We start from the raw sequence: 22,769 nt of genomic DNA, 5'->3' as shown, positions 1-22,769 counted from the left end.
AAAATTCATATTTCGGAGCAAATTGTCTTTTTCTAAAACATGCTTAAAAAGTATTCTATAAATTATTTTTCCGCAAATTTTAGAGGTGGTCCATCGAGCCCCAGTCCCCTATGTTTGACTTTTGATGCTATAAATAAAAGTATTGAGTCTTATGGGGGTACCTGGGATAATTATATCGATAACATTTTTCTTCGTGTTGATATTTAATGTCTATTTATTGTAGTATTAAATAAATTTAAAAATAATTATTTTATTATAAGATATAAAAATATAATATCATAGAATAATATAGTATGGGTAATCGATCTTTATTGTATAAAAAACAATTATTTCTGAAGATATAGTGCAGAATATCTTTGCTGCCAGCTGACAAATAAAGATAAATTATTATCGAAAAAATAGATATTATATAAAAGTGTTAAGAAAAAAATAAATAAAAAATCAGTGCACATAACACACATGCGCGAGTTAGCACGCGCCCGTTACTATGGTATCTATTGCCGCTTATGTACTGAATATAACCGAGAACGCAGCAGCGAGAAACTTGTACGAGAGTGTGGATATAAAATAGAAGTAAAGGACAGTAGTAGTAGAGTAGAGATCCCCTGCTGCTGCTGCTACTGCTTTTGCTTTCAGGTACTGTGTCGGGGGTTGGAAAACACCCTCATCGGCTATCGTCACGCAGTCTCGAGCGTTTCTCCGAACCGCGTGCTTCGGTGACTAACCGCACTGTGTTTTAAATTCAATTTTCTGTCGTTCGTTATCTTATTTTAAACGCGGGAAAATTTTTTGTGAAAACAAGAATTTAAACTTTTAATTTTATTTCACCAGAACTTATAATTATTATTACTTTTATTTTTTATTTGAAATTAAAAAAGTGTAATTTTTAATAAATTATAGTGATGTTTAATTAAATTTTTTTTTAGTTCATTCTGCAGTAAAAATTTCAATTAAAAATTCTCTAAAAGTGAAAAGTATTTGAATTTAAAAAAAAATTTTTTGTTATTTTTTTTAACGAAAAAAATTAAAGTTTTTAATTAAAGTTTCTGTTAAAAAAAAATGAACAATTTGAAAAATAAAAAGTAATTATAAGCATGACATAATTGAAAAATTATCGATACGTTAAATTAATGAGCAATAGTTGTGTCCAATTATATTTATAATTGCGCTGAAAATTAATTGGTGTTTATAGATAGCATGTAAAGATATATTAATTATAAGGCCATCAAAATATCTAGTGAAATGTATAAATGAAATAGTAAATTCGTATGAAATATATCGATGTATCCATTTGATAATTAGGCTATTATTCTTGGCACATCGTAAAGTTTGACCTTGATATACTCGAGTAAGTACAGATAAGAACGACGACCTTTAATCGCTTTAACCACCGTACTGGCGTTTAATAAAATTTAAACTGCCTAAAGTATTATCGCGAAAAACCCTCGCGGCAGGCTCTCACCCTAAGATTATTATATTTTTTTTATTTCATCGTCATATCAATATTTCATTTTGGTTCCCCCAAATTCACTTTTATCCTGACGGTTTTAATAAATTATTTTATTCTAACCGCGACTATTTGCCAACTAAAGAAATTTTTTAATATCAAAATTTAATTTTACTTTTGATTATTATCAATTTTTCGCTGTCAATTTATTATTATTATTCAAGAAAAATAATTTTTTTTTTAATGATTTTTATTCAGCCTCGGAATTTTAGAGCCTATTTGCGTGCTCTCACTTATATTTTTTAAGTACCGTAAAGATATCACTGATATTATATCAAGTATATTGATGGCGAGCGATTAACGCACACAAACATGCAGCAATTAATCGATATTTATGGATGCATATTAACAGTTAAATGCTGAGCGTGCAAGCAAACACAGTTAGAAATTTTGTGTATTTGTGTTAAAAAATTTAAAAGGTTAAATTTTTCGTGTTAATTTTCAAGATAAACTGTTCGTGTTATTTTACTTTAACTGATTTTTTATGTTAAATGATTAGAAATTCTGTAATGTAAGACATTTCTTGTGTTATTCGAAAATTAACACAAAATTTGTGTTGTTTAGCTAAACACTCCCGCGTGTTTCTTCATTACTGTAACCAAGCAAAGCATTTTAGCAGCATTGTCTGCAAGGAAACTTGGATTATAATTGATTCAAATTAAATATAATCGTAGATAACTTGAATATTTTTATGATCAGGTTCAATGATTTTTTTATTCTCATTTTATGTGAGGATAATTCATACACAGTAAAAAATATTGTGTTAAAATCAACACAATCTGTGTGTTAGAAACGGTCCACACAATTTTTGTGTTATTTTTCAACACAGACTATTTGTGTTGAATTTTAACACAAAATTTGTGTTAAAATTTCAACACTTTTTTTGTGTTGATGTTAAAGTAACACTTAATAAATGTTGATAATATCGATTTTTATACTAAGTAACACTTTTAAACTGTTAGATAGTAAATCGATTAAAAATTTTAAAGTAACACAAAGAATTGTGTTGATTTGACACAAAATAATCAACACAAAAATTTTAACACGGACCGTTTTTAACACAGATACACAATATTTTTTACTGTGTAGCTCCGTTTTTTAGAAAAATCACTGAAAATCGAACTAATTGTTTGATAAATTGACATAAGTTGTATTAACCTGAGTCGAAATCTAAGACATACTTTGAACCTAAGTAAGCTCACAGTAAAAAATATTGTGTATTTGTGTCGAAAACGGTTTGTGTTAAAAATTGTAGTGTGTTAAACTAACAAAAAGTTTGTGTCGCTTTATTTTGAAACATAAAAAATGTGTTATACACTCTTTATTAACACATTTTGTGTGTTACTGTAAAATTCTTTGCGCCCTCTTGTAGCGATATTTCAACATAATCTTTGTGTTAAAAAGGGGTTACACAAAGTTTGTGTCGAAATTTCGATCAACACAAATTTCGTGTCAACCGTTTTTAACACACAAACTGTGTTGATTTTACACAATATTTTTTTCTGTGCATTGAAAATCTACATTAGGCTTTCTAGGACACACACTCTAAAACCAAGTGTGTAGTCAAAATTAACACACTTGCAAAATAACATTGAAACGCCAAGTTCTAATCTGTCTCATGTTTAGAAGTTCCACATCGAGAACTTTTTTGGAATCTTTTTGGAACGAATTTTTTTTACACGGGAAGCAATCTATAGATTTTTAACACACCGTGAAACGTGTTTTAAGTGACTACAAAAAACTATAGTTTTGTTTATGGCCATTAAACATAGAACATTTAATGTGTTAAAATAATACACTTGTAACACACTTGGTTTTAGAGTGTAATCACTGTAAAAGCTTGAAATGAGCCTACTTAGACTTATGAAGGCATGAATTAGACCTACATAGACATAAATCATAAAACGAACGTAACTAACTTAATAGAAGTGCGGACTTGCAAGGGATACTACAGGTAAAATTATTAAATTCGCGGACTACTGGAGAATTGATGCAAGTGATCCAGTCATCTTTCTAAAGGGCTAATGACACCCAAGGGTGGATTGGGGCCCACAGGCAGCCTGAGACTAACAGAGGGTCAATTTAAAAAAAATTCTAAGACTATATTGAAAAGGAGCTGCAAGTGATCCAGCGATTTCATCAGTAGATTAATGACGCCTAGAAGTGGAACTAGGACCTAAAAGCAGCCTGGGACCAACACAGAGCCGATTTTAAAAATTCAGAGTTCGTTAATTTCACAATAAATGTCTTTTCCGGTCTAATTCATGCCTTTGCAAGTCTAAGTATGTTCAATTCAAGCCTTTGTAAGTTGGTTCATTTCAAGCTTTTACAATAATTATGCCCGGGTCAAAAATAAAACTTGATTCAGGCTCGCTTCGCCTTATTTTCTTTTGAAGTTATCGATTTGCCGACGATTTTTTGATAAGATCTCGACTTTTTCTACTTAAATTTAATTTTTTTCAACTTTTTGAACTTTTTTCATCTTAGTTTCAACTTATACGTCTTTACTTTGAGCACGATAGTCATTCACATTACTTTTGACTTGCTAAACCAAGTCGAAAAAAAGTCATTTATTCGCCTTACTTTCGCCTTAATATATAAAAATTATTTCACCTTAGTTCTGACTTTTTCGACTTATAATTTAAGTCGAATAAGTTTACATCAATTCAGTTTCGACTTGATTTAGACTTTTTCGCCTTACATTTTAAGTCGAATAAGTCTAAACCAAGTCAATTTCGACTTGATCTTGACTTTTTCGTCTTAAAATTTAAGTCGAATAAGTCTAAACCAAGTCAATTTCGACTTGATTTAAACTTTTTCGTCTTAAATCGTGACTAAGTAAGCCAGTTAAGTCTAAACCAAGGCGAAAACTTAATATATTTCATACCTCCGTAAAAAAAGTCGAGTTAGTCTTGTGAAAAACGGCTTCAAATTTCGACTTTGTAAACCAAGTCTAAATTAAGTTTTATTTTTGACCCGGGTGTCTTAAAAAGTCTAATGTATGTTTTCAATACTCATTTAACATAAAATTTGTGTTAAAGATCAACACAAACGCAATGTGTTGAATTTAACACAAAATTTCTAACTGTCTAACAAATAAATTAGTGTAGAAAAATTAATATATTCTCATTAGACTTTTGAACTGCGACAGTTTTTATTAGAACAGGTACAATATGATTGAATCGGATTTTTATTTGACTGCATTATAGCTCAAGTTTAGCAAAACTTTATATAAAAGTTTGATTCATAAAATTAAGATGGTATATAATGATGATATTTTCTGCAAATGAGAATAAAGAAAGAGAAAAAGAAAAATATTTGAAAAAGTTTTTATAAAGAGCAAATATCAGTTTGTTAATAATTTTTAAAAGACGTAATTGCGTTTTAAGAATCTTGAGTTTTTAATTGTTCTTTTTTGTTTGCTAAAAGTGTAATGGGTGATATTAAAAAATCCAATGGGGCTCGGCCTATTTTAACGTCTGTATACAAAATTTTGTTGGTTTTTGTAAAAATTAGATTTTTTCATTAAATATCATATTTTACTCGGCGGACGTAATAATAATTTTAGTGATTTATGGATATAATATTATAATTCAAAAAACTTCATTGAGGTCTCCAGCTAATTTTCGACATTTTTCTTACCGCTTTGCGTTTTACTCGCGCGAAAAAGTCGTACGTGTTGCTAGTTTTCTTTGATAAATGTATACCATAACCAAAAACTTTTGTCACCAATACAAGCTTATTTATACCGCGAACCCTCATTTTAGGCATACGTCTCATAAATATATCACGGAAAGAAGTTGAAGTTGCTACAACAGCAGCTGTAGTTGAGGCTATATTACTACAAGTTGGAGTAAGAAAATACCCACTCCTATTTGTAAGAATCTCAACCACGTGTGCTCTCTAAATATGAATTAGTGATTTTTCACTAATTTCAAGTGAATATTCACTAATTGTCAATGCTACAATTGTACCATGCAGAAATAGTGAATATTCACTAAATGAATATGTGAATATTGGAATTCACTGATTTGATAAGTGAATATGAGAATCCACTAAATTGAAAAGTGAATATGGGAATCCACTGATTTCATCGGTAAAAAAAAATATTATATTGCGAAAAAAAATATAAGACACTTGTAATTAGATCCGAAATGTAATTAATGTATTAGAATCATTACTTAGAGGAAGTATACATGGTTTTGATTGATGAAAAAATCCCGGTGACTGCTGGGCTCGAACCTGCATCCTTCCGATTCAAAGTCTTTGACGCTATCCACTGCGCTGACCTACGCATGTGATCGCGTGAGTGTAAATTGTATATTCGTTATGATACCAAACAATAACTGATGAAGAAATAAAAAATCCGTAATGTTATGATTGACGTACTCTTCATATAAATATATTATTGTTCTGTACTTATATTTTTTTTTATTTTGAAAGTTTTTTATTAAAATTTTTAAAAATAGCACCATAATTATTAATTATATTTATATCTAGTAAAATATTTAATTATTTGCTAGTTAAATTTACTAGTGAAATTGTGAAATTCATAAATTAAGAAGTGAATAACAGTTTCACTTGTAGAAATTATGAAAATATCGCTAGTTCAGTAATGAAAATCACTAATTTGCTAGTGAAAATTATAGTACTAAATTTATTAGCGAGAATTCACTAATTTGTTATTTAAATACACTGATTATGAAGTTAATACTGCTTCACTCACGTAATTAATGAAATTTCCACTAATTCATGTTTAGACAGTGTAGTAACGCTACTTATAGTCACCAATGTTTGCTAAAATATATTATAGTTATGTGTTATTTTATGTAGTTACCCTTTACTGTGGTTAAGAAGTGCAAAAAAAGTCATTTTTCAAATATGTGTCGTTAGATGTTTTACTACTCAGAACGATGGTAGAGGTTATGTTATTCAAATATCAACAAACTATATTTAATTAAAATTTATTCATTATATAATTCACCCATCCATAAAACCTAATTAGGTTTGTGACAACTGGTCTGTAATATGTAGAAAAGAAAAAATAAAACATGAGTTTTTTGAATCGTAATGTAGTTAAAACTCGAAGTTATAATTACATTTTATAATTACTACATTAAATTATGAAGTTATATTTTAATATTAAATATTAATAATTTATTGTTCAAAATATAGAACTTCTAAGCAACACACCGTGTGTAATAACGTAAAAGTTTCAAGGCAATAGATATAACATTAATTATCTGGTATTTATAGATATCAATTATAAACGAGTTATCATTTACACTAGTCTAAAAATATAATAAGGCACACTATGAAAAAATTGAAATACATGCCAATACCATAAAAAAAATCTGTCTATCACTTGACCCTGCGGGCCAGCCCTAAAACTTCCCGCTGTTTTCGAGCTCAAGAACCTCGAAAACATCTTCGAGCTCGAAAATAATTTTGTATGCTGTTGTTTTCGAAAAAAAAACGTTTTTCATCAAATTTTGAATTCGATTTATCGAGTTGTTTTCGAGATATTTCAAAAAAAAATAAAAATTTTTTTTTTTTTTTAATTCTTTCGACAACGGTTTCTCTTGAACGAATGAACCGATTTTGATGGTTGAGGTGGCATTCAACGCGGCTTATAAAGCTTCAGAGCCCAGTCGATTTTGGAATCAATCCATCGAGCACATTAAAAGTTATCCAAAAAAAACACTTTTGAAAAAATTTTATTTTTGGAATATCTCTGAACGAGCCCTACCGATCAAACTCAATTTCTCACAGCTTCAAGATATTATGTACCTGAAGATCGGAACGTTTTTCGTGCAACGAAAGTGAAAAAAATTTATATAATTTTACTTAAGAAGTAAATGGGGAAGGCTGCAATTTTCGGCTGACGTGCGAAACATTTCAAAAATCTAGATCCAGTAGATTTTTTTTACTTGTCATTTCGATTTTTTGATTTTCGTTTCAGGAAAAACGTTCCGATCTTCAGGTACATAAGATATTGACAAGCCGCGTCGAATGACATCTTAAAGTTCAAAATCGGTTCATACGTTCAAAAGATACAGGTATTTACATACGTACGTACATACATACACTCGGACATCATCTTGAAATTAGTCAGAATAGCTTCCTAGGACCTCAAAACGTCGACATCTGATGAAAATTCGATTTTCGTAAATCGGACCGAAACTAATAACTTCCCGAATTTTTGAAAATTTTCAATTTTCTTAGCGGGAAGTTAGAAAGAAGTTTTATCTGTTCGTACTGACCACGAAAATTTGTATGTCAAATATAAGGAGACGCATTTTCTCTTTACCAACAACGGAAATTGAATATTTTTGAAAATTGCATCTAAAAGTTGACAAGTTTGATCGTTCTATTAAAATATTTTTATTTTGAATGAAAAGAGATTTGTGGAGCTGCAGCTGACTAGTGATCAATATTTTAATTGAGGGATAATGTTTTTATATTTTTTCGTCAATAATTGAACGATGTTTGTATATTTTCACAGTAATAATATTTTTTACTTATATTTTATTTTAATTAATTTTTTGATATAAAAATATACGAAACTTTATCCACTGGCAATGGTCATATTTTAAAATAAAACATTTATCTGTATCAAAATTCAAACTAATATACTTTTTAATTGCTTTAAATAATTGATTTAACAATTTTACTCTTGTTGAACTTAATGTTCACATATTATTTTTATATTAATTTGTTGATGTATTAAACAACTCAGAATTCACATTCTTTATTAATGTAAAATAGCCATATAAAAATGGGATACAAGATAAAATTTTTAATTTTTAATACAAAATATAAAACATTCTGAAAATTTTAAATCTCAATCTCACACAGTTAGAAATTTTGTGTATTTGTGTTAAAAAATTATTTGGTTAATTTTTTGTGTTAATTTGCATCACGGAAATCTGTTAATTCAATACATACCCCGAGTCAAAAAACAAATTCGGATTTAAGTCTCAAAGTTCTCAATGAGGTTTTTGAGGATCAATTTAGAATTTGAAGATTGACACAACAGTATAGAAACTTACCCGAGTTTAGTCCTCAAAGTTGAAGTTACGACCAATTTTACCACTTTGAGGACTAAACTGAAATAACATGATCTGGATTAGAGCCTCAAAATACTCAAAACAATTTGAACCTAAAAAGTCTCATTTGAAGTAATCTCTCCCCTCCCTTTTCTATCTAAAATTTTTCAAAATCCGAACTATAACTTTTTATTCGTTGAGGATTTTGAGGTCTTTCTTATAATTTAATCGCATTAAGACCTCGTGGTTATCATTGAGAATTTTGAGTACCAAAATAGAGTTACTTTTTGAGCGGCAAATAAAACATCAAAGGAATTGAGGCTTTTGAGGATTAAACTAGAATTTGTTTTTTGACTCGGGACCATTTGTGTTATTTTACTTTAATACATTTTTTATGTTAGATGATTAGAAAATCTACAATCTGGAGGAAGACTACCCTGATTAAAAAAAAAGATTAAAAAGTATTTAAAATGATTTGTTTATTAATCATTTTAAATACTTTTTAATCCTTCAAATCATTTCTAATCCTGTCTCTTATGGACATTTAACGTGTGAAATCATTTCTTTTAATCAGGGTATGGTTGAAAATAGTTGCGCATGAGCTCAAGATCTGCTCAAGACTAAAAATTAACCTTGAGCCTTGAGCAGATCTTGAGCAAGCCATGCGCAAGTACCTACTGTAAGTTATACTGGTGCAAGAAATGCGTCAGACACTGTTTCATTGCATGTGTTCAAGATCTTTAATATTCTTGCGTACGATACCATGAGCAAGACATACACAAATCTTGACATAGGTTTCTTGATACACGATCTTGCAAAAGACACATACGTAGAAAAAGACACTATCAGCTAGGGGTCTTGCTCAAGATACTTACTCCAGAATCTTGCTCAAACACGTGTTACTAAGGTCAGTTGTACTAAGGGTAGATCAGTATACTTGAGTTGGTTTGATTATGTGCTTATTCCCGGGTCAAAAAAAAATCTTAAATTTGACTTGATTTAACTTAATTTCCTTCGAAGTCGTCGATATGCCGACAACTGTATTCCACATTTTAACTTTTTAAACTTTTTTTGACTTAATCTTGACTTTTTTTAACTTTTTTGCCTTAGATTAGACTTTTTTTGACTTAAGTTGTTTAGTTTCCTTTAATTTAACGTTTTTGGCTTAAATTATTTCATTGCCTTAAATTTGACTTATTTTGTCTTAAATCGATCCTAACTAATCCACAAAAAGTCAAATCTAAGTCAAATGTTATGAAAATTTTACACTGACTAAAAAAATTAAGATAGTTTAAATTTGAAGGATTTTGACTTAAATTTTAAGTCATAATTAAGATTTTTTTTCGACCCAGGTTTACACAAATTTTCTGTCAAAACAACAGATTGTATTTGTTCAATCATTTAACATAAAATTTGTGTTGAAGATCAACACTAACGCAATGTGTTAAATTAACACAAAAATTTGTGTAGACCGTTTGGAATATCCAATTTGTGTTGAATTTAGCACGAAATATCTAACTGTGTAATCAGATTTTTATAAAAATATCAGTTTTGTGCAATACATTGATACTTGGATGCAGCTGTGTAATTGGTGTCACATTGACATGTATCGTTAATACAAACAGAATTTTTAACCGCACATGGTTCATTATAATAACAAAATTCTCCCAAAATTGGTACACACTTTGAGTTGTTTACTTTAATATAATTATTTTTGCAGATGCACTTATTTTGTTTAGAACATGTTGAGTAAAGTACTTTTTCCTGGCATTCGATATCGAATTCACATGATTTTCCGAGCGATGCTGAAATGATAAAAAAACAATTACTAAAATATCTGTTAAAAATACTTGATTTTTTAAAGAATTGCATTTACTTGGTTCGCATTTATCCCTTGCCATAAGTATATAACTATTGCTACATTGACACATATTATCAATGCAAACAGAATTATTAACTGCGCAACGATCGTTATTTTCACAGTATCCTCCTAATAATGACCCACATTCAAAATTATTCTTTAACACTCTATGCTCTCTGCATACACATTTTTTTGTTTTATCGAGATCATCATAAAAACATTTAATATGCATCAGATCGTCACAATCGTTATCATCTTCACAACTTTGTCCCAGAGTCGCTTGAAGGGTCAAAATTAACAACTTATAATTGTACAATAATTACGTGTCGCAAAATAATTAAAATTTATGTCCATGTTTTTAAACCTAATTTCGCTCTCCAAATTTATTTTGCTATTTCATAAACTTACTTGGAATACACTCATTATTGGATCGAGATTGATAACCATCAGCACATGTACACTTAGAATCAATGCACATCGAATTATCAACCCTACAGTGAACATCTTGCGTACAACGGTTGCCTAAATAAGGGGTCGCACACTTAAATCCGTAAAATGAAGTGTAATTTTCGATGCATTGACATTTTTTATTTTTATTGCATACTGCAAAATCGAGACCTAAGCAATCGAGATTATTTTCACAAGTTTCTCCTATTCTTGCTGAAATTTTGATTGTTTAAATTATTTTTTACGTTCTTAATAAAAAGTAAATATTGAAAATTATCGCAATCAAAAATTGTGACAAAAAAATACCTCTTCTTAAACATAAAGATGTGGTTGAGCCCATATTATCTTCAATTACTCTGCATGACTGCTTTTCATCACAACACTGATTTTCAAAAATAGGGTGGCACTAACATAAATAATCAATGGTGATATTTAGAAAATTTAAGCAATACATTGAATTGAAAAATTAAACCAAATAGTATTTTATATAAATATGAAAATACTTTTCACCAGAGCTGCGTCGAAAGTTTAAATCCCTGCCCTGCTTAAAGGAAAAAAAGTCGTTCTTTTCTTATATGAAAGAAGAAATGATCAAAATCAGCGCATGCGCCATTTTTTCCACAAACAGAGGCAAAAATTTAAACTTTCAGGTGCAAGTTTACGAAAAATCGTATACACACCACAGAGAAAGGTAGGACGTTCCAATGCGCGATATGGCTCGAGTAGGGAATTTCACACGGGGGTCGGAATGTCCTACTTTCCTCCCTAGGTCTATAATGTTCTATTTATTAATATATCTTTATAATAGTTAGAAAATCTTGGAATTACAAACAAGTTTTTTGTGTTATTTCTATTTACAGAGACAATTTGAAATTAAGGTAAAGCGATAAATTGCATACAAGGTGAAAGAGACCTACACTCTAAAACCAAGTGTGTTACAAGTGTATTATATTAACACATATTAAATGTGTTCTATGTTTAAGGGGTAACGGTAACCGATTTTTCATTCAATTTAATTTACGGACGAACACTAGAAACCTAAAGTAGAGAGTCTTTAGCGTTTTTTAAAACCTTACTAGAGAGCTAAAAATTTCGTATTTTCGAATTGTTTTAAAATTCTCATTTACTCAACGAGTGCAACAAAGATAATCCCGTTCATTTTTCTGAGTGTGAGAAAGAGGTCCGGTAGCGTATCCCCTTAAGGCCATAAGCGGAACTATAGTTTTTTGTAGTTATTTAAAACACGTTTCATGATGTACTCAATATCTATAGATTGCTTATGGCGTTTCAATGTTATTTGGGAAGTGTGTGAATTTTGACTACACACTTGGTTTTAGAATGTAATACCCGATCAAGGATTACAGAAATCCCTGATCGGATATGGGATATTTTACCTTAACTATAGTTAGTTACTATGTACTATGTAAATTTTTCGAGCTCTAATTTTTTAAGAGGTTTTTATACTTACAAAACTGCCATGCACAAGGCACCGGTTATTTTCGTCGTCCAGATCGACAACATTAGAATGAGTTACCCCGAAGAACAAAAATAACGTTATAATTAACATTTTCAACTTTTACTATTGTATGCAATGCAACTTCAAAATATTTTTTGAATTAAAAATTATCTAAGCTCTTTATACGAATATCTAGTTCTGCGTGGTAAAAATTTATCTCAGCCTATTTATATACAGCCGATGTTGAATGACACTAATGCGACGTCAATTTTGGGATTTTTTTAATAGCTTTTAATCCTATCAAATATACTGCTGTATAAATCGATAAAAAAAGATTTATTAATAAATAATAAAAATTTGTTTTTTCCGTTTCTGAAACTATGAAGTCTTAATAGCATTGAATCTAAAAAAAAAAAAATACATTAATAATTTTTATTGATAATTTTTATACTGATTACAATTTTTTGTGTTTTAAAAATTTCAAAATTCTTGAAACACGTTGACATTTTTAGAGCGGATGTCATAAATTAATAATCTTTTTTTTTATTGATCCGCCTATACTATTTTAAACCAAGTTATTATTTTTGAATACTTTGAAATTTTTTATTAAAAAAAATAATTATCCTTCAAACTTTTTTTTTAATTTTTTAATTGTTCTAATTATTCTCATTGTAGTTTTTCTAGCCGACACAAGTCTCAGTAATTTTTTTTAGTCTACGTATATACATAATACAGAAACAAATTCTAAGAGAACTTCTTGTAGTCATTTATTCAAAAGTTATGAATTTTTCATAAAAAATCGACATTTTCTCGTTTTACTCTCAACTAAATACTTTAAAAAAAATTCATAAATAATAATAATAATAATAATAATAATAATAATAATAATAATAATAATAATAATAATAAGATTAATAATAATAATAATAATATTAATAATAATAATAATATTAATAATAATTATAATATTAATAATAATAATTATTATAATTATAATTATAATAATAATAATAATAATAATAATAATAATAATAATAATAATAATAATAATAATAATAATAATAATAATAATAATAATAATAGCAATTATAAATTTATGACTTAATAAGCTATCATAAAACATTCTAGAATTTTTTTGGATTTTTAATTAAGCTACGACCGAATTTACCGTAGAAACTTAATTAATAGCAATATTATTTTAAATTTATTTACATTTACTAATTTAATTATTTTATTAACGGAGTACAATCTTCATCATTTTATTATTTTAAATTATATTTATCAGAATAATTTCAATTTCAATTTTTTCTTTTTACAATCAACTGGGTTTAGAGATCCATGCAGTTTTAAATATAGTTATTTTCATTTAACATCCGTTGAGAGTCGAGGAAATTATAAAGGTTTTTTTTCTTCCTTTTATATTGCAATGTTACGGAAAGCCGCGGGATGAACATAAGCTTGATGTGCACAACTAAGTCTGCTAACTGAAAATGTGCATTTCATTTTTTGCCTGACAAGTTTTTCTTTGTCAACATTTTTTGTTTTTTTTCATTTATTCAAAATTTATGAAATTTACCCGTATGAAAATAACATATATGGTCGAAATATATGTAAAAATATATGATAAATATCAGAAAATATATGTGGCGAATTAAACTATATTTTCTGATATATTTTTGTTTATATTAAAAAATATAATACTCATCATATATGAGTCCGTATATATTTAGCATATATAAAATATATATGTCAATCATATACAAAAAATATATTTTTATCATATATGAAAATATATATTCTTTTCATACACGAAAACTATATTTTAATCATACATAAAAATATATATTTTTATCATATACGAAAAATATATTCTGATCATATATAAAAACATATATTTATATGGTGTATGGAAAAAAAAACTTTCTTATTCGTATGACCAACTCCAATTAAATTAGATCTAAATTTTAATATACTCTTTAAATTGTAGTTAAAATTTTCAAAATTAGTTAATTTGATGCGAATATATATACCCATATACATATACGTACACCGAATAAAATATATGCTTAAATATAACTAAGAAAATATATGGTGCCATATATAATATAAATTATATGCTACCATATATTTCATTTCATATAAAAATTTTATATTTTTTGAATAAAAAAGGAAATATATCAATACAATATATTATAAGGTAAATGTAAATGTATATATAGCTTAATATAAAAAACATATAAGTTACATATATGGAATACATATATTTACTACTGTATATAATTTTATATTAAATCGGCCAAAATCTCTATATGACTTTTTATAATATACAATATAATATATCATATATTATTTTGTTGCAAACATATATGATTTTATATATTTTAACCATATATTGTTTTTTCATACGGGTAGTAGTAATTTAGTCGATGAAAAAATACGCATTAATTTAAACATTTTTGCAAGACAATGTTTGATGAAGATATATAATTTTTTTTTCAATTATTCACACTCACGTGTTTTTGATCACACATATATATATATATGATCAAAATTTGCTACATGACAATGTAATTCGTCACGCGACAATGCTCTTGACTAGTTTAACTATACTACATATGAACACTCGGTGAATTCTCATATAATTTATGACACACTTCCCCGCGTAATTGATAAGGGCTGTGTGAACATTACTACATATACAACTAGTCACCATTTAATACAATAAACGTCATATAGATGGACATTTTCACATGACATTAGATAGAATATATACATTGTGGTTACTCTTATTGTCACTATTTCTATTCCATGTGCTCATTGTCGCTACTTATATTTAATCTTTTATGATTCATGCATGCATTTAATTACATTAGAGAAAACTATACGGAAAAATATTGTTTAATAGAAAGCTGAAAACTCTTATAACTTAATATACTTGCTTATTTTCATTGAAAAGTAGTTCTTTGTTCCCATTAACAATCCGTGAATCAAAGATTAGATCTAACTAAATATGGCCAGACTTAATCAGATATAATATTTTGACCTGATCATATCTTGACAAGTCTAATTACGTATGCCAAATTTTCTCCTTGATACATGCTCAGAATTTTTCTTGTGTTCATATCTGACCATCAGGTTCAAATTTGACATCCGACCTAATAAAATTCGATCTGATCGCAGTCTCATCAAATCTTATCCGTTTCTCACAGGTTATTACTTAAGAATGGGCCAATTTTATTATATATATCTCTAAAAACGAGTTAGTGAAAATGACGCGACAATCACTATTTAGCAGTGAATAGTCACTTATTGCTAGTGAAAAGTATACCACTGTTTAAATTAGTGACATACATTTAACTAGTGAACAGTGAATAGTCACTATTTTCACTGTTTCAAATTTAAGAGGATGTGCCATCTATTCTCTTTCTCACACACATGTGAACGAACGGAACTGTCCTTGTTGGACTTACATTAGCAAATGGAAATTTCAAATGAGCAATTTCCGAACGAGAAACATTTCATTCGATAAATAATAAATTTACGCATTGAATGACATATTTTATTTAATAATTTGGGTCTTTACCTGTGAAAACGGTTCATTTGAAAATCACCTGGTACACTCTTTTAAGAGAGTATTTTCAGATGGTGACACCACCGATGGTTCAAAGACAATTGATCCCCGACAATTAATACTTGCGACGATTGATCCGCCGATAATTGATATGTCGATAACTGATCTACGCAACACTTAACGGTAATCACAATTTATTCATACACAATTTGTGAGTATATTTTTAAAATTACACGCACACAAAATTAGTGAAAAAAGGAAGTAATTTTTCACATTCATTTGTGAGAAAAAAAGAGAAAAAAAAATATATATATATATATAATATAAAAAAATTTGTCCTGTAAACTAGATGTTGGCGTATAAATTGTCGGTATATATATTGTCGCGTGGATCAATCATCTAAGAAATAATCATCGCAAGGATCAATTGTCGGAGATCAATAGTCTTTGGATCAACGGTCAGGTAACCGTCAGGTAACCGTTCAGATTCCAGCAAATTTACTCGAAGAAATTATTCTTGTTTGAAATGCTATGGTATCATAATGAAGCCGGACCGTATTGGCCACCTGACGGAAATCGATATAAACACATGAAAAAATTACTATGACCATAGTAAAATTACCAACGGTTACAGTAATTTGTGATCTAATCGTGGACGGAAAAAAACTTGTGGTCCATCTAACCACAAAATTGTAATAAAACATTGTAGTAGTGAGTATTCCAATATGTAATAAAGGATACTACATAAATAGTACTAACATTACTACACGTGAGGTTGAGGTTATTCCAAGTTGGAGTTGGCATTTCTTTACTTCAGCTTGTAGTAACCTTAACTATGGCTGATGTAGCAACACAATTTTTTTCCGTGTAGTCAATTTTACTGTGGCCATAGTAATTTTTGCCTGTGTTTATTTTAATTTCCGTCAGGTGGCCAACATGGTCCGACTTTACTATGGCACCATAGCACTTATAACAGAAATAATTTCTCCGTGTAGAGTCATGTGGGGCAAGTGTACGCAAGCCCATTCATTTCGGACTGTCATGCGTGAATTTGCACACACTTACCCACTGCGCACACTTGTCCGACATAACTCTGATCATGTCTGAGTATATTCGGTCAAATCTTAACTTTATTTACGGGTATTAAAATTATTTAAATACTACTTAAAAAAATGTCATCTTAGAGGCCATTTTGCCCCAAAGTACAAACTATAGATTTTATAAATTTTCCAGTTATTTCAAATTTGAACAATTTAAATTGAAGTTTATTTTTCATTCCTGAAAATAAAATACTTTTTTATTTGTGTTCGCGACCAATACCATAGCTTGGCTTAAACTTCCGGTTCATCGTTATCGCAATTTCCTTCGTGAACTTTATAACCGTCTTTTGTTGTTTCACAATAACATAACTCTAGCAGTCGACGAATTGTCGTTCAGTTATTTAATTCCTCGCAATATATATTTGAATAGAATTTTTTTTTAAAATATGATTAACGATTTGACGTTTTAATATTTTTTTTTTTATTCGGCTCCTGTAGATTAAAAGTTTTACCGGAAAAAAATGTGTAGTGCCATTTAATTAAATAAACGCGTCAATTAATAAGGTATGATTTTTAATTCTACTAATTATTAGTACGTGAAGTTTTCATCGTTTTTTTTTTCTTACTTCTTTTTACAATTCTTCTATATTTTTTTTTCTCATTAATTATATTTCTTTATACGAATGTTAGCCATGTAAACCGTAACTTTTTAATTAAGAATTATGAGAATATGTAATAAAAAATAAGAAAACTGAACATGCGAATTAAATTTTTTTTTTTTTTATAAAATAATAGACAACTCTTTTTAATTTTCTACTCTTGTCTCTCAGTCCGAATGTACCGTATGCAAAAAGTGGCCTTGTATAGTCAATTTTTTCCACGTGACTGCCTTTGAAAACCCAATATCGTTCACTCGAATGACCCAACAACATTCGTATCAACAGTAGCTTTTAAGTTGATTTTTTTTTTTCATTTAAATTTATTTTATTGAAATTATAATCTTTGATATTTTTATAATGACTCTATTATTATTTTTTTATTTAAGTTTTAAGTTTCAATGTAAATCTCATGCATAAAAAAACTGCGACGAAAAAAAAAGTAATAAAATCATTTGAAAATTTTTCGAGAAAAATTACTGCAGTGTAATGCTGCGGATGGTAAAACCTGAATAACTTATAGTAGAATCACATGAAAAATGAAGTTATATCAAGTGATATTTACATTGTGACTTGATAAAATTTGTCTTCTTCAAAAAAAAATATTCCGGTTAACTAATGGAATGAAAAATTTTGAAGAGTTGATCCTGCAAGCCAGCCTCAAATTTTCTTGTTGTTTTTGAGGCAAAAACAAATCATCTATATAGAAAAGGCGGGAAAACGGGACCGCTTAGGAAATAATGGATTTTGTGAATTTGAATAATACAATGGATGATTTTTTTTGTTTGACTGTCAAACAACAAAATGGTTCCCGGCGCGCTAGTATGTTAAATTAACACACATAAATGTTAGATATTTAACACAAAATTTTTTCTTCACACAAATACGAAAAATTTTTTTCTGTGTAGTATCATCTTTATTTCATTGCAAATAAAAATATTTTATAAATAACCATTATTGACTTTCAAGAATATAGAGGAACCCGGGAAAAAATCATCAGACCTGATCATGCTCGATCATGCATGATCGTGCATGATTCATACAAGATTCAGGTATGATCGTGCATGTTCCAGGCATAACTTTGCACGACCCATGCAAAGGCACACACGATCATGCAAAGACATGTTCAATCATGCATGACCATGTATGACAAGGCAAGAATAGTCATGCATGATTCATACATGATTCAGGTATGATCGTGCATGTTCCAGGCATAACTTTGCACGACTCATGCAAAGGCACACACGATCATGCAAAGACATGTTCAATCATGCATGACCATGCATGACAAGGCAAGAATAGTCATGCATGATTCATACAATATCATGCATGACCAATCTTATTCATGAGTGATCATGCCTGAATTTGCATGATTCAAGCAAAGGGATGCATGTCCATGCAAATCCATGTTCAACTGTGCATGGTCATGCAAGACGAGGAAAGAATAGTCACACATGATTCGTTTTTTTTCGATAATTCGACGGATCGTGCTTCATCATGACTGATCATGCTTGGTCAGACATGATTATGCTTGCTCGAGCATGATCATGCCTGAACATTTGTCAGCCATGAGCATACGTGATCATGCATGAGAAAGCATAATCATGCCTGACCGAGCATGGTCACGCATGGCTGTCAAATATTCAGGCATAATCATGCATGAGATTAACGCATGATCATGCATGATCAGGTCTGATGATTTTTTTCCCGGAGAATTTAATTATATTTTTAAACTTCCTCAATAAATACTCGAACAGGTTATTAATGTTAAAAATAAATCGTAAAAAATCAATGATATAAATAATATAAAATATAAATACCTTATTGTGTATATACGTAAAAATACATATTTGTATATATTTTTTGTGTAACAATTTATTTAATTAAAAAAAAATATCTGTTCATACTCACAGAAAAATTGTTTTATTTAAAAAAAAAAATTATGTATGTATGTTGAATGTTCGTAGACAAATGATAAATTTGAATTCAAAAGCTAGAGCCAAGTAAATTCAATTTGTCCAACAGATCATATAAAACGCGATTTACGTTCCAAAGAAAGATGTCTGTTCGAAAGGATTTTTATAAAATTTAAGAGATTTTTTATGAATGATTTTAAATAACGTTTTTATTTATTATTATCGAAATATCTATAAAAAAATTATGTTAACATTCACCTTTGTAAATTTATAAATAATTAAGAATTGAAACTAAAATATTATTTTTTCTAAATAAAATAACAGAATAAATAATATCTTACGCTCGCTCTTGTTTTGAATATAAACATATTTCAAGCTTAAGATACGTCTTATTTTCAACCTCTTAACCCTAAACAAATAAGGCTTCGTACCGTCAGTGCCAAAATAAATATTTAAAAAAAAAATCTATGTATATATATAAATTTTTTTATACGACAATTAAATTAATTTATTAAATCAAATTAAGTTACAATTATTAATTAACCCGTAAAATTTTTTTTTGTCGAAGTAAAATTGATATCGTTGAATTAACATTCGAATTAAAACTTTATTCAAATTACATTTTTATTATTAATTATTTTCTTAAAACGATGCAAACATAATTTTACAATGAACTGTATCGCGGATATTATCGAGAAGACCAAATTTATTGATGACGTTAACAAATTAGAAACACGGAAAAAAATAACTGTCGCTGCAGCAGGACATGACCCTGTAGCAGCTACAAGACAGTTCTAAGACAGCTACAGGACTAGCCCTATAGCTCCAACAGGAATATGCCTGTGGCTGCAACAGGACTGATCTTTTAGCTGTAACAAGGCGGATCCTGTAGCTGTTTCAGATTTTTCCTGTTGCTACACGGTAAGAAATATTTTGCGGATATCACTATGCCAGTATGGGAGTGAACGCCATACTGTATGGTATCGAAGATTTTTATAGGTTATAAAATTGTATGCATAGATGATTCAACCATTGCGGGAATAGTAACATTGGCAATAGTTGTCGCGGACGCCGCAATGTCAGTATGGCCGTCGAGCCCTTACTGCATTGCCGTATCCACAATGCTTCTGGCAGATAAGCCTAGTCTTACGACATCTATATAGTTCTGGTGGTAATACGATAGTATACATTGATTGACATGCCAGAAATTATGGCGGGAAAAACTAGTAGCATTGTGCCCTCGGCATTGTAGTATGGGTCTCAGGGCCATGCTGTTTCGCCGTGCCTGGTATGCATACGTGTGAGCAATACAATAGCTCCAGTACTATACAGTATAGTAAATAACGCCATACTTCCCTAGTAGAAATGATATCGAGTTTTTAGCCAGTAACTAGCCAGTTTAACTAGACTTAAACCAGTAACTGGCAAGTGTAATATCGAGTTTCTGTCAAGTAACTGGCCCGTTTTACTAGAGATCGAGCAAAACATGGCGGCTTCAGTGAAACTATTAATTTTGAATATTGAGGTTATCAAGGGTTACAAAAAATTGTCAAATAAAATAAAAATAATGTTAAATAAACGATATGACATAAACGTTTAATTTATATTTATTTATATTATGAAATAAATAGCATCATTAGATTAATAGAATAACAACAATAAATCTGACAATAAAGTAATTATTTGATTTTATCGCCCGCAGTCGCAATTCACTTATAGTGTCAACTTTTTTTACCGCATCCATTTTGTAATATATTTTGTAAAATATTTCCACGTTAACATACACAAATTTTAATTAATTCACACTGTTTTTTAATATTTTTTAAAACAACGACGCGTACAGGTTAACAGAAAAAAATAAACAGACACACACACTAGTAAAGGTATAGTGTCGGTGTGACCAATGTTTATGACTTAGTTGTAGGTGGCGCGATTTCGAGTTTTTACTCGATATCACTGGCCAGTTACTGGTTTATATTGAGTGAAAACTCGATTATTTCTACTAGGGTTCTGGGACAGTTACAATACTGTCTTGGAATATTTCACATACTATTTAAGTATCTGTCTTGAGACCATACCAGCATGGTGTTGAACGCCATGCATTTCTTACCGTGTGCAACAAATTCATGCTACAGGGCCTATTCCAGTTGCAGCAACAGTTCTTTTTTTCCCGTGTATCTTTGAACGTAGTCTACTATACTTCATTATATTTCTTAATTATAAATCGTTGTAATACATAAGAAAAAAAAATTTCTACTGAGGTTAATATTCTTAATTTGAGAAAATTCTTTTGAAAATCTCAATTTTCTCGGATAAATTCTCTTGGCTCAATAAAATCTTGACTTGGTTCCCGAAATTGCTTGTTTTCCAAAATATTTTTATAAAGAAAATAATTTTTTTTTTGATAAACGCTAATTTATTAGAGCATTTTCAAACATGAGAGAATAAAATAACGAAACAAACACTCGGATATTACATTCAATAACGAAATAACGATGAAAATATATATGATATATATACATTTATATTTACGAATGGATGGAATGTTTATAAATAATTACGGGTATTTACATTTATGGAAAAAAAAATATTTACAAGTGTATTTTTTAATAATAAAAAGCTGGAAAATTTTTTTACGTAACATTTTCAAGAGCTCTAAGTCTGTGCAGTTTTCGATATTAGTATTTTTGTATAATATATATACTATATTTGATAAATAAACCCTCCTTGTCTATATATATATAATCCCCTAAGGGTGGATATCTCCCTTTATCATTTATTTATAGAGGGTGGAACGTTTCTCGCATCATAAGAGATTAAAGAGAAAAAAAAATGTTTAAAAAAATCTATCATGGATATTATAACTTTATTTTACATGCTGTAAAAAAAGGGTGTAGATTTTACTCTGAGTCCTCAGTCAAACAGTGTAGAAATAAATTGACATATACATTTATATATGTTTTTTTGAGTCGAGAAAGAGCGAAATATAAATACACGGAAAATATTTGTTTTGTGAACATAAACAAAAAATATTCAAATCTTTTCAATTTTTCTGCAGAATTTACATACTATTTTTTCTAGTGATTCATAATAATTTATTGTTATTATCACATAATTTTTCATGAGTTTATATCGGGAATAATTGATCTCACACGTAAAAAAATACTGGAGTTAAATTTACCACAAACTAGTAATAATTGAAGTAATCTTTGTGGTCATCGTATCGACAAATGAAGTAGCATAGATGACACTGAATAAGATTAATCT

General features: G+C 29.0%; 1 protein-coding gene and 1 long non-coding RNA gene across 5 annotated transcripts in view; one reads left to right on the top strand and one right to left on the bottom strand.

Moving 5' to 3' along the window:
- LOC130665801 (ras-related protein Rab-37) overlaps nucleotides 1-22,769 on the top strand; it is a 108,535-nt gene that overhangs the window by 66,409 nt on the left and 19,357 nt on the right. The window contains exon 1 of one of the 4 annotated variants that reach the window (XM_057466394.1): nucleotides 972-1,082. The exons of 1 other annotated variant lie outside the window; for it this stretch is intronic. The gene's annotated coding sequence lies outside the window, so the exon portion shown is untranslated. Of the gene's footprint in view, nucleotides 1-971; nucleotides 1,083-1,142; nucleotides 1,349-17,300; nucleotides 17,495-22,769 lie in introns of those variants that run through there. 2 more of the 4 variants (XM_057466393.1, XM_057466392.1) reach the window with 2 other exon arrangements.
- Nucleotides 9,910-12,682, bottom strand: LOC130665806 (uncharacterized). The gene is made up of 4 exons (XR_008989593.1): nucleotides 12,333-12,682; nucleotides 11,171-11,270; nucleotides 10,433-11,077; nucleotides 9,910-10,361 (listed from the first exon to the last, which is right to left on the bottom strand). It is a non-coding gene; the product is annotated as an uncharacterized LOC130665806 (long non-coding RNA).

Source organism: Microplitis mediator, chromosome 3, assembly GCF_029852145.1.
Source record: "Microplitis mediator isolate UGA2020A chromosome 3, iyMicMedi2.1, whole genome shotgun sequence".
Taxonomy (NCBI): domain Eukaryota; kingdom Metazoa; phylum Arthropoda; class Insecta; order Hymenoptera; family Braconidae; genus Microplitis; species Microplitis mediator.
Note: the sequence above shows the minus strand (reverse complement) of the source record. Positions and strands in the feature narration are given on the sequence as shown.